Raw genomic sequence first — 13,472 nt, forward strand, 5'->3', positions numbered from 1 at the left:
TCGTTGTGTTGATTTCATCATGTCCATTAGGTGATGTTTTTCACTATAGAATCATATTTGCAAATGCACGTGCATTGTTGTGCAACTGGTAACCAAAAATAAAAATATGGTTGTAAATGCATTTAAAAATCATTCTGATATTAATTGACTGGTCTGATGGGAACACAGGATGGCCGGGCAGTGATAGTTGTACATTTCCATCACTCGTTGTGTTGATTTCATCATGTCCATTAGGTGATGTTTTTACACTATAGAATCATATTGCAAGTGCACGCGCATTTGCAATATGTTTCAATGTGCATTTACCATATGAAATTTGACATGCTCAAAATGCAAAATTGACTGGTCTGATGGACACAGGATGGCCGAGCAGTGATAGTTGTACATTTCCATCACTCGTTGTGTTGATTTCATCATGTCCATTAGTTGATGTTTTTTCACTATAGAATCATATTGCAAGTGCACGCGCATTTGCAATATGTTTCAATGTGCATTTACCATATGAAATTTGACATGCTCACAAATGCAAAATTGACTGGTCTGATGGACACAGGATGGCCGAGCAGTGATAGTTGTACATTTCCATCACTCGTTGTGTTGATTTCATCATGTCCATTAGGTGATGTTTTTTTCACTATAGAATCATATTGCAAATGCACGTGCATTGTTGTGCAACTGGTAACCCAAAAATAAAAATATGGTTGTAAATGCATTTACCGGTCATTCTGATATTAATGCTCGCTATGGGAACACAGGATGGCCGGGCAGTGATAGTTGTACATTTCCATCACTCGTTGTGTTGATTTCATCATGTCCATTAGGTGATTTTTTTCACTATAGAATCATATTGTAAGTGCACGTGCATTTGCAATATGTTTCAATGTGCATTTACCATATGAAATTTGACATGCTCAAAAATGCAAAATTGACTGGTCTGATGAACACAGGATGGCTGAGCAGTGATAGTTGTACATTTCCATCACTCGTTGTGTTGATTTCATCATGTCCATTTGTTTATGTTTTCTCACTTTTGCAAAGTCACTGTGCATTTGCAATGTGGTTCAATGGGCAGGTACCATCACGAATTTGTCATGCTATAAAAATCCTGCAGGAATGTGAAATTGACTGGCCCGATGAACTCGGGATAGCTGGGCAGTGATTCTGGTTCATCTCCATGGCTCGTTAGGGTTGATTTCAGAATGTCACTTTTGGTGATGGTCCCTCTCCGTTTAAACATATTGCTAATGTACAAAAGTCAACTAGCAAGTCAGTGTCCATCAGTCAATTAGATGTCATTTTGACACCAAACTGATACCAATTGACACCAAACCCACTTTTTCCAACTCATTTAGAAGCCAACTATCATATATGTCAGAGCAGGCCCATAATTCACAGCGCCTTTAGTTTAAAACATAATAAAACGTAAAACACATAGTTACGTTCTAGCTGCGGGTCCAGGTCAGACATTATGTGAAGGCCTATGTGAGGCGACCCCGAATCCCGAGTTTCGGCTCGATAGGTCCTTCGGTGCCCGAGTAAAACCCTAATTGGTGCTGAAAATCCACTTTTTCCATGCCTTGCTATGGGGTCCTTGAATGAGCTATCGGACCGAACGTTGGGGTCCGTCTCTATGGGCCGAGCCGGTTCCAATGCACCTAGTCTTGTGTCTCTGAGACTTTTCTAAATGTCGCCATTTTCGTAATGGTCAAAATGAATTGAAATCATTGCAAATGTACGAGGCTATTTCTCGGTCCGAGAACCTTCTAGAGCCACCTAACTCACCACGCACTATCGACCCGAGGTCTAGAACAGGTTTCTAAAGTTTGGAACTCTAGGTCTGACGGTTCTTTTAGCTCGAACAAAGCTAACTATTGGAGGCACTGTCTGTCTCTACAAACCCCAATACGTCCCTCCTTCCAAGTTGTGTGTCTGTGTGATTTAGTTTTCCTTTGAAATTTTATGGGAAAAATGACTGATTTACAGTTCATGGGGGTTGCCTAATCACACATATGAAGTTTTGGACAGATCTGACTTTTTAACCCCTCGAAACAGCCCCTGAGACACCAATTAAGGCACTTCCGGTTGTCACAGGAAGCTATAAGTCAACACATATCCTCACTGGGCTATGCTTTTACAGAATCCTGAGTTTTAAGTCCTTACGTTAAGAATTGACTGATTTACACAGGGTTTAATGCACTATGTCTATCAAACTGCAGGCAGGTAATGGAAAAACACTTTTAGGGTGATTTTAACCACTTCCGGTTGGTCCAGGAAGCTTAGAATCAACACAGGTAGACCTCACACTGGCCTGATGGACTGTTACCAAAGACAGGTTCATACGGCATTCATAACCCATATAGACCTCAGGTTGAATTTAGGGGTAAAGGCAATGTATTCCTATGGGGAGAGAAGTCAATGCAAACTCTTTGAAGTAAACACCTTCTTTTAACTATTAAGGGTTAATGCCACACGGTCAACGTTAGGCTTGCACGGATCGGAAGGACCTTAGGAACATACCTGAGGTCGAATTGTGCTTCTCACCCTAACGGTTCTCTCACTGTCACCCAAAAGCAAATGACGTTGTGGGGCAGGCTTCATTTTGGGCCTACTTTTCTAATGGTCGCTGCGCTCAGACCGAGCGAGCTACGGTCAAGCGGGATATCTCGTTGAACTCGGCACTGCCTAGACATTATGTTTATGCCATTGCCTGCACTCTGTGTCTTTGAGAACCACACTTTTTCACTCCATCCTTGCTGTGTGTGCGTGTGAGAGCTTTTCTTTGACATCTGCTGGGAGAAATGACTGATTTACAGTTTAGGAGGGTTACCTGGTCACACATATGAAGTTTTGGAGAGATGTGACTTTTCTAACCCTTCAAAACAGACAGTGTGACCCAATTAAAGGCACTTCCGGTTGGCACAGGAAGCTATAAGTAAACACATGTCTTGATTGACATAGCCACTTACAGAATCCTGAGTTTTAAGTCTTTAAGTTAAGAATTGACTGATCTACACAGGGTTGAATGCACTATGTCTATCAAACTGCATGCAGTGTATGGATCAACACTGATAAGGTGATTTCAACCACTTCCGGTTGCTTCAGGAAGCTTATAATTGGCACAGGTAGACCTCATAGTGGTCTGATGGACTGTCATAGAAGACAGGTTCATAAGTCATTCATAACCCACATAGGCTTCAGGTTGAATTTAGGGGTGCAGGCAATGTATTCCTATGGGGAGAGAAGTCAATGCAAACTCTTTGAAGTAAACACCTTATTTTAACTATTAAGGGTTAATGCCACATGGTCAAGGTTAGGCTTGCACGGATCAGGAGGACCTTAGGAACGTACCTGAGGTCGAATTGTGCTTCTCACCCTAACGGTTCTCTCACTGTCACCCAAAAGCAAATGACGTTGTGGGGCAGGCTTCATTTTGGGCCTACTTTTCTAATGGTCGCTGCGCTCAGACCGAGCGAGCTACGGTCAAGCGGGATATCTCGTTGAACTCGGCACGGCCTAGAGATTATGTTTATGCCATTGCCTGCTCTCTGTGTCTTTGAGAACCACACTTTTTCACTCCATCCTTGCTGTGTGTGCGTGTGAGAGCTTTTCTTTGACATCTGTTGGGAGAAATGACTGATTTACAGTTCATGAGGGTTACCTAGTCACACATATGAAGTTTTGAAAAGATCTGACCTTTTTAACCCTTGGAAACTGCCACTGTGACATCATTAAAGGCACTTCCGGTTGGCACAGGAAGCTATAAGTAAACCCATGTCTTGATTGACATAGAAACTTACAGAATCCTGAGTTTTAAGTCTTTAAGTTAAGAATTGACTGATCTACGATCTACACAGGGTTGAATGTAGTCATTTTCACCTTTGAAGGTTATGTACATCAAAACACCTTTTGGGTCAATTTAACCACTTCCGGTTGCTTCAGGAAGCTTAGAATCGGCACAGGTAGACCTCATAGTGAGCTGATGGACTGTCATAGAAGACAGGTTCATAAGGCATTCATAACCCACATAGGCCTCAGGTTGAATTTAGAGGTGCAGGCAATGTATTCCTATGGGGAGAGAAGTCAATGCAAACTGTTTGAAGTAAACACCTTATTTTAACTGTTAAGGGTTAATGCCACACGGTCAAGGTTAGGCTTGCACGGATCGGGAGGACCTCAGGAACGTACCTGAGGTCGAATTGTGCTTCTCACCCTAACGGTTCTCTCACTGTCACCCAAAAGCAAATGACATTGAGGGCCAGGCTTCCTTTTGCGCCTTCTTTTTTTCAAGGTCGCTGCACTCAGAGCGAGCTACGGTCAGCGGGCGTCTCGTTGAACTCTGCACAGCCTGGAGACTATGGTGATGCCATTTTTTGTGTTGATTTCAGAATGCCATTTTGGTGATGGTCCCTCTCCGTTTAAACATATTGCTAATGTACAAAAGTCAACTAGCAAGTCAGTGTCCACCAGTCAATTAGATGTCATTCTGACACCAAACTGATACCAATTGACACCAAACCCACTTTTTCCAACTCATTTAGAAGCCAACTATCACATATGTCAGAGCAGGCCCATAATTCACAGCGCCATTAGTTTAAAACATAATAAAAACGTAAAACACATAGTTACGTTCTAGCTGCGGGTCCAGGTCAGACATTATGTGAAGGCCTATGTGAGGCGACCCCCGAATCCCGAGTTTCGGCTCGATAGGTCCTTCGGTGCCCGAGTAAAACCCTAATTGGTGCTGAAAATCCATTTTTTTCAATGCCTTGCTATGGGGTCCTTGAATGAGCTATCGGACCGAAACGTTGTGGTCCGTCTCTATGGCCCGAGCCGGTTTCAATGCACCTAGTCTTGTGTCTCTGAGACTTTTCTAAATGTCGCCATTTTCGTAATGGTCAAAATGAATTGAAGACATTGCAAATGTACGAGGCTATTTCTCGGTCCGAGAACCTTCTAGAGCCACCTAACTCACCACGCACTATCGACCCGAGGCCTAGAACAGGTTTCTAAAGTTTCGGAACTCTAGGTCTGACGGTTCTTTTTTAGCTCGAACAAAGCTAACTATTGGAGGCACTGTCTGTCTCTACAAACCCCAATACGTCCCTCCTTCCAAGTTGTGTGTCTGTGTGATTTAGTTTTCCTTTGAAATTTTATGGGAAAAATGACTGATTTACAGTTCATGGGGGTTGCCTAATCACACATATGAAGTTTTGGACAGATCTGACTTTTTTAACCCCTCGAAACAGCCCCTGAGACACCAATTAAGGCACTTCCGGTTGTCACAGGAAGCTATAAGTCAACACATATCCTCACTGGGCTATGCTTTTACAGAATCCTGAGTTTTAAGTCCTTACGTTAAGAATTGACTGATTTACACAGGGTTGAATGCACTATGTCTATCAAACTGCAGGCAGGTAATGGAAAAACACTTTTAGGGTGATTTTAACCACTTCCGGTTGGTCCAGGAAGCTTAGAATCAACACAGGTAGACCTCATACTGGCCTGATGGACTGTTACCAAAGACAGGTTCATACGGCATTCATAACCCATATAGACTTCAGGTTGAATTTAGGGGTAAAGGCAATGTATTCCTATGGGGAGAGAAATCAATGCAAACTTTTGAAGTAAACACCATCTTTTAACTATTAAGGGTTAATGCCACACTGTCAACGTTAGGCTTGCACGGATCGGAAGGACCTTAGGAACATACCTGAGGTCGAATTGTGCTTCTCACCCTAACGGTTCTCTCACTGTCACCCAAAAGCAAATGACGTTGTGGGGCAGGCTTCATTTTGGGCCTACTTTTCTAATGGTCGCTGCGCTCAGACCGAGCGAGCTACGGTCAAGCGGGATATCTCGTTGAACTCGGCACGGCCTAGACATTATGTTTATGCCATTGCCTGCTCTCTGTGTCTTTAAGAACCACACTTTTTCACTCCATCCTTGCTGTGTGTGCGTGTGAGAGCTTTTCTTTGACATCTGCTGGGAGAAATGACTGATTTACAGTTCATGAGGTTACCTAGTCACACATATGAAGTTTTGAAAAGATCTGACCTTTTTAACCCATGGAAACTGCCACTGTGACACCATTAAAGGCACTTCCGGTTGGCACAGGAAGCTATAAATAAACTCATATCATGATTGGGGTATGCCTTTACAGAATCCTGAGTTTTAAGTCTTTACGTTAAGAACTGAGTTATTTACGGAGGGTTTAGTGAGTGTGTGTTATTTCAGAAAATCATAGAAAATCACAGAAATCTCGCAGAGCTCCGCAGCACACTTTAAAAAGATTCGTAAGAACAACCTGCAACTGGATCTGTAACCGTTGAAAAAAAAAACACCTATCCGTGAACATCACCAAGGTGTCGTTATGCGATTTCTCTTAAATGACGATAGATAAATGGCTGGTTCTTTTTTATTGACACCGGAGGCTCCTTGACTTTGACGTGAAGTGGAAAAATAATTTCTCTATTTTCATTTTGGACCTTTAATCCCAGATAAATGGCCATAACTCAAAAACCGTTGAGGCCTAGACGCCATCTTGTTCGGGGCCAACTGCCCATTATGCCGCCCCTACGCTCACCGAGTTTCGGCTTCTAAATATTTTCAGTTTTCGAGATAAGGCCCCGTCGTGAATCGTGATGTTTTGTAGCAATAGCCATATGATTGCTTATGCCCTCTTGTGGGAATTTCCGGGACATGGGAAAAATGACATAAATCTTATTATTTTTGTAAACGGAAACCGAATGTCCGACAACGTTCATTTGATGACTTCCTGGTAGGTCCGGCCCTGCCGCTCGGCCCGACGCCGTCCGCGAATTTTACAAACGATTTCGGACGTCTAGTAAGGGACCGTACATTTGCAATATGGACTTTCTCACTAACCATACAGGTACTGCCGAATTCTTCCCTTAAGGTATGGAAAGTCATCACTTAGATATCTGGAAGCAGGACCATAAATACTGCTGTAAACCAGACCTAGTCTAATCTGGGACACCCTTGCCTCAACAGGCAGACAGTTTAGTTCCTGAAAGCAGCTCCTGCCTATGTGAGTACGTGGACTCACCTTCAATTACTACCCTGATCAGCTTATTCTGGGCTATCTGGAGATTCCCCTTCATAAGTTTAGATAAGCCCCCAAACCAGGAAGTACTCGCATAGTCAAAATGGCATTGAATGAGAGCAGTAGCTAGCACTTTCATGGAGTCCTTATCAAGCAGCTTGGACTTTCTAGCCAAAAACTTCATCCTGTAATTAACCCTGCCTTGCACCTTATTTGCCATGTTCACACCTCCCAAGCTTCCATCAAGGATACGTCCCAAGTAGCTAACAGAGGTTTTAGTAGTCAGCACCTCACCCCTTAACTCCACTCTGATTTCAGACAACCTACACAATTTAGGTCTGGATCCCAAAATAATTGCTTAATTTTTCCCAAAGTGCAGAGATAGCTTATTATCTCCATGTCACGCCCTGACCTTAGAGAGTCTGTTTATTTCTCTACTTGGTTAGGACAGGGCGTGATTTGGGTGGGCATTCTACTTTTCGATTTCTTTGTTGGCCGGGTATGGTTCCCAATTAGAGGCAGCTGTCTATCGTTGTCTCTGATTGGGAATCATACTTCGGCAGCCTGTTTTCCAACTGAGTTTGTGGGGTCTAATTTGTAAGTCGCTCTGGATAAGAGCGTCTGCTAAATGACTTAAATGTAAATGTAAATGTCTAGTTTCTGTAGCCTGACAGAACAGTGCGCTTTCGTTTTTTGACTTTATTAATTTGTTTGGTGTCATCAATAAAGTTACGATGTACGCCTACCACGCTGCGCCTTAGTCCACTCTTCATTCTACAAACGAGAGCCGTTACACTCCAAGCCATTTGCTAATGTTAGTTAGCTATCTGCTAAGTATGCTCTCCAACATAGTTTTACTTTTATGAGAAACCAGAAGTGTAGAGTCATCCGCATAAAGAAAAAGACGGCAAGAACAAGCATCGGTAATATACAATAAAAACAGCAAAGGCCCAAGCACGCTCCCCTGTGGAACGCCACAACTCATTGGTTTTGCCTGAGACAGTGAACCATTAACCTCTACTACTTGCTCCCTTCCTGATAAATAGGACTTTACCCATCCTAGAGGGATACTGCTTAACCCCAGTACCTCCAGTTTGGAGATTAAGAGACAGTGGTTAACTGTATCAAAGGCCTTCTGTAGGTCAAGCAGTACCATTCCACACAGATTTCCCTCATCAATCTCTTTCGTGGTGAAAGTCAGTCAAGTAAAGTAGACATTAATCAGTGGAGTATGTTTTTCTAAAAACGGACAACACAGACAGACGACACTGGCAACAGTGCAAAAACAACAACATAATCAAATCATAGTCAAATAACATACAAGTGTTTTAATTGACACATTCCCATTTTTAAACCTAAGATTAAAGGGATAGTTCACCCAAATTACAACATTATATATTGGTTTCCTAAATGCAAAGCTCTCAATGTGCGAGCTTGGAATGATAATGATACCCATTCACGTGTCGCAATTTAATGCACTTGCGAGCTCCGGACAACACAAAAAAATCGTCCCGAACAAAATGTCCGAATTTTCTGTCTAGCTCTGCACTTTTCGTGCTGTGTGAATGCGCCCTGAACGAGCCTACACGTTCTGCCATTTCCCCAAGGTGTCTGCAGCATTGTGACGTGTTTGTAGGCATAATATTGGAAAATTGGCCATAAGAGACTACATTTACCAGGTGTCCGCCAGGTGTCCTTTGTCGAAATTGGTGTGTAATCTCCAGCTGCAAGCATTCTTCCATGTGATTCAGAGAAGAGAGGAGACTTCCACGAACGATATATAATCAAAGAGATATGTGAAAAACACCTTGAGGATTGATTCTAAACAATGTTTACCATGTTTCAGTCGATATTATGGAGTTAATTTGGAAAAAAGTTCGGCGTTTTGATGACTGAATTTTCGTTTTTTTTTTATAGCCAAACGTGATGAACAAAACGGAGCGATTTCTCCTACACAAAGAATCTAACTGAGAGTCTCCTCATTGAAAACATCCGAAGTTCTTCAAAGGTAAATAATTTTATTTGAATGATTTTCTTGTTTTTGTGAAAATGTTGCCTGCTGAATTCTACGCTAAATGCTATGCTAAATGCTACGCTAAATGCTAGGCTAGCTATCAATAATCTTACACAAATGCTTGTTTTGCTATGGTTGAAAAGCATATTTTGAAAATCTGAGATGACAGTGTTGTTAACAAAAGGCTAAGCTTGAGAGCTTATATATTTATTTCATTTAATTTGCGATGTTAATGAATAGTTAACGTTGTGTTATGCTAATGAGCTTGCGGGATAATTACACTCCTGGATACAGGTTTTTTTCGTAGCTAAACGTGATGAACAAAACGGAGCGATTTGTCCTAAACAAAATCATCTTTTTGGAAAAACTGAACATTTGCTATCTGAGAGTCTCCTCATTGAAAACATCTGAAGTTCTTTAAAGGTAAATGATTTTATTTGAATGATTTTCTTGTTTTTGTGAAAATGTTGCCCGCTGAATGCTACGCTAGATGCTACGCTAAATGCTACGCTATGCTATCAATAATCTTACACAAATGCTTGTTTTGCTATGGTTGAAAAGCATATTTTGAAAATCTGAGATGACAGTGTTGTTTAACAAAAGGCTAAGCTTGAGAGCTAGCATATTTATTTCATTTCATTTGCGATTTTCATGAATAGTTAACGTTGCGTTATGGTAATGAGCTTGAGGCTGTATTCACGATTCCGGATCCGGGATGGCTAGAATCAAGAGGTTAACCTGTTTATCCACTTGTCCTTCAGACAACGAGGTGACTGAAAATGGTGTTGTTGTTTGATGCAAGAAACCACTTTACAAAATAGAATGCATTATTACAGAGTCAGACAAATTGGCTACTTATTCAAGCCTGTCTCAAAATACAACACTTCCCCTTTAGGACACAAAAAAGCTCTCTACTTGACTTGCTTTTCAAAGATGAAAAGAAATGTAAATGTTTTGTGCTCTTGTAGGAAGCAATCCCTCCCATATTGATGACTACAAATTATCTATAACTGGGCTAATAACTCACTAACTAGCAAAGGATATGAACAAAATGTGCACATGTGGCTACATGCAGCTCTCACTTTGATCTCTAAACAAGCACATCTACTCACGACCACAGCTGTAAACACGGTCCAGATCAAAGTAAATGGCAGAAATCCATATATGGAAATGGTCTATTTGCATATAGGCCTACTGCAGCTCTGATTGGTTATGCCACACCAGTCTGTGTAGAGTAAGGGCTGAGTCGTGAGCGGTCAATGCAATAGAATCACACTCCAATGCGTTCTGTCTACAACAAAATGTCTTGCATAGTTTGTTTCGTTTCCGGTATGTTGCATTGAAAGTGGCTAATATTGCGTTGAGGGGAAACGTTGATAATGTTAAATGAGGCCTCACCTCCTGGTTACACTAGTGACCATATACCCCGTGCATCCCGCAAAGGCGGAGGTGTTGCTAACATTTACGATAGCAAATTTCAATTTACAAAAAAAAATGACGTTTTCGTCTTTTGAGCTTCTAGTCATGAAATCTATGCAGCCTACTCAATCACTTTTTATATCTACTGTTTACAGGCCTCCCGGGCAATTTACAGCATTCCTCATTGAGTTCCCTGAATCCTATCGGACCTTGTAGTCATAGCAGATAATATTCTCATTTTTGATGACTTTAATATTCACATGGAAAAATCCACAGACCCACTCCAAAAGGCTTTCGGAGCCATCATCGATTCAGTGGGCTTTGTACAACATGTCTCTGGACCTTCTCACTGTCACAGTCATACTCTGGACCTAGTTTTGTCCCATCAAATAAATGTTGTGGATCTTAATGTTTTTCCTCATAATCCTGGACTATCGGACCACCATTTTATTACGTTTGCAATTGCAACAAATAATCTGCTCAGACCCCAACCAAGGAACATCAAAAGTCGTGCTATAGATTCACAGACAACACAAAGATTCCTTGATGCCCTTCCAGACTCCCTCTGCCTACCCAAGGACGTCAGAGGACAAAAATCAGTTAACCACCTAACTGAGGAACTCAATTTAACCTTGTGCAATACCCTAGATGCAGTAGCACCCCTAAAAACTAAAAACATTTCTCATAAGAAACTAGCTCCCTGGTATACAGAAAATACCCGAGCTCTGAAACAAGCATCCAGAAAATTGGAACGGAAATGGCGTCACACCAAACTGGAAGTCTTCCGACTAGCTTGGAAAGACAGTACCGTGCAGTACCGAAGAGCCCTTACTGCTGCCCGATCATCCTATTTTTCCAACTTAATTGAGGAAAATAAGAACAATCCAAAATGTATTTTTGATACTGTCGCAAAGCTAACTAAAAAGCAGCATTCCCCAAGTGAGGATGGCTTTCACTTCAGCAGTAATACATTCATGAACTTCTTTGAGGAGAAGATGATGATTATTAGAAAGCAAATTACGGACTCCTCTTTAGATCTGCGTATTCCTTCAAAGCTCAGTTGTCCTGAGTCTGCACAACTCTGCCAGGACCTAGGATCAAGAGAGACACTCAAGTGTTTTAGTACTATATCTCTTGACACAATGACGAAAATAATCATGGCCTCTAAACCTTCAAGCTGCATACTGGACCCTATCCCAACTAAACTACTGAAAGAGCTGCTTCCTGAGCTTGGCCCTCCTATGTTGAACATAATAAATGTCTCTCTATCCACCGGATGTGTACCAAACTCACTAAAAGTGGCTGTAATAAAGCCTCTCTTGAAAAAGCCAAACCTTGACCCAGAAAATATAAAAAACTATCGGCCTATATCGAATCTCCCATACCTCTCCTGACCCCTCCTGTCTCAGCCTCCAGTATTTATGCTGCAGTAGTTTATGTGTCGGGGGGCTAGGGTCAGTTTGTTTTATCTGGAATACTTCTCTTGTCTTATCCGGTGTCCTGTGTGAATTTAAGTATGCTCTCTCTAATTCTCTCTCTCGGAGGACCTGAGCCCTAGGACCATGCCTCAGGACTACCTGGCATGATGACCACTTGCTGTCCCCAGTCCACCTGGCCGTGCTGCTGCTCCAGTTTCAACTGTTCTGCCTGCGGCTATGAAATCCTAACCTGTTCACCGGACGTGCTACCTGTCCCAGACCTATTATTTGACCATGCTGGTCATTTATGAACATTTGAACATCTTGGCCATGTTCTGTTATAATCTCCACCCGGCACAGCCAGAAGAGAACTGGCCACCCCACATAGCCTGGTTCCTCTCTAGGTTTCTTCCTAGGTTTTGGCCTTCCTAGGGAGTTTTTCCTAGCCACCGTGCTTCAACACCTGCATTGCTTGCTGCTTGGGGTTTTAGGGTGGGTTTCTGTACAGCACTTTGAGATATCAGCTGATGTATGAAGTGCTATATAAATACATTTGATTTGATTTGGATTTGGCTACCTTGCGCTCTCTAAATACATTTCATTCAACCACTGAAAACCCTCCCACTTGCTGGCCAACAGATTTTGTTGTGGTGTTTTCATTCAATAGGGTTTTCAGTACATTATCTTAAACTATCGCTTTAAATACAGTGTACCTTTATAATTTTGTCGATAGACTCAATAGAAAACATGTAGAGTACGGGTTCAGAATGTAGGGATCAATGAAAGAATGACATCAATGCATCCTTGTCTCAATTTTAGCACCAACTGGTAGATTAAAACAATGCTCTAATCTTGTAGATTATTTGGAGAAGGGCTGTTGATCACTGAAGCTGGAAACTCATATCTCCGTCACTAGCTTTAAGCACCAGCTGTCAGAGCAGCTCACTGCACCTGTACATAGCCCATCTGTAAATAGCCCATCCAACTACCTCATCCCCATACTGTATTTATTTATTTATCTTGCTCCTTGCACCCCAATATCTCTACTTGCACATTCATCTTCTGCACATCCTACCATTCCAGTGTTTAATTGGCATACTGTAATTACTTCGCCACCATGGTCTATTTTTTGCCTTACCTCCCTTATCTTACCTTATTTGCACACACTGTATATAGTCTTTTTCTACAGTATTATTGACTGTGTTTGTTTATTCCATGTGTAACTCTGTGTTGTATGTGTCAAACTGCTTTGCTTTATCTAGGCCAGTTCGCAGTTGTAAACTTGTTCTCAACTAGCTTACCTGGTTAAATAAAGGTGAAATAAAAAAAGACAAATGTTTTATTAGTTTACGAAAGAGTTATGATATGACCCACAACTACACCATTTGATCTGTCATATTTACCATGAGGATTCGAACCCTATGGGGATCTTCATGCACCATTGACCTCAATAAGCAGAAGAAGGTAAGTCACAGGCCTGTACCGTCCGGTGGGGGGAAATGGGGCTGGTACAGGCTATACTGTATATAAGCATCATTTTCAAAACGGACTTTGGTCT

The sequence above is a fragment of the Oncorhynchus keta genome, chromosome 15 (genome assembly GCF_023373465.1).
Source record: "Oncorhynchus keta strain PuntledgeMale-10-30-2019 chromosome 15, Oket_V2, whole genome shotgun sequence".
Lineage (NCBI taxonomy): Eukaryota > Metazoa > Chordata > Actinopteri > Salmoniformes > Salmonidae > Oncorhynchus > Oncorhynchus keta.